This window comes from Nannospalax galili, unplaced genomic scaffold (genome assembly GCF_000622305.1).
Source record: "Nannospalax galili isolate Female #2095 unplaced genomic scaffold, S.galili_v1.0 scaffold2375, whole genome shotgun sequence".
NCBI classification, from domain to species: Eukaryota; Metazoa; Chordata; class Mammalia; order Rodentia; family Spalacidae; genus Nannospalax; species Nannospalax galili.
Window position 1 is genome coordinate 17,823 of NW_008336028.1, and position 553 is coordinate 18,375.

General features: G+C 42.5%; 1 protein-coding gene across 1 annotated transcript in view; it reads right to left on the minus strand.

Moving 5' to 3' along the window:
• Positions 1 to 553, minus strand: part of LOC103732278 (carcinoembryonic antigen-related cell adhesion molecule 3-like) — a 52,804-nt gene that overhangs the window by 1,274 nt on the left and 50,977 nt on the right. The gene's annotated exons all lie outside the window — the stretch shown is intronic.

Below are 553 nucleotides of genomic sequence, written 5' to 3' on the forward strand. Positions count from 1 at the left end.
AACAAAAAATTCTCTGCAGCAAAGGCATCTGCCTGTCAACTACTTAACTGCTAAAAGGAGTTATTACCTTAAATCTACATGACAACCTTCACCTTTTAAAATAATGGTTTTTTAATTTTTTTTTTAATTTTATGTGCATGAGTGTATTTCCTGCATGTATGTAAGTGTAGCTGTGTCATGCAATGCCTGCAGAGGTCAGAAGAGGGTGTTGGATCCCCTGGAATTGGAGTTAGGGGCAGTTATTAGCTGTCATGTGGGTGCTGGGAATGAACACACGTCCTCTGCAAGAGCAGCCAGTGTTCTTAACCTCTGAGCCATTTTCCAGGGCCCCAAATTCACTTTTTGGTCTTTATGCCACACTCTTCTCCAACCTTAAAGAGGAAGGGACTTAGACTTTCCGCATTTTCTTGTTGCACCTGCACTGTATATCGTTGTGTCACATGTGTCTCTGGTGTGCTCCTACCCTGCATGTATGTCCTCCAGTCCTGTCTGCAACAGGCTGTGGTCACTTCCCTGTGCTTCTTCTTAATTTGGGTTATGTAACAAAATCATT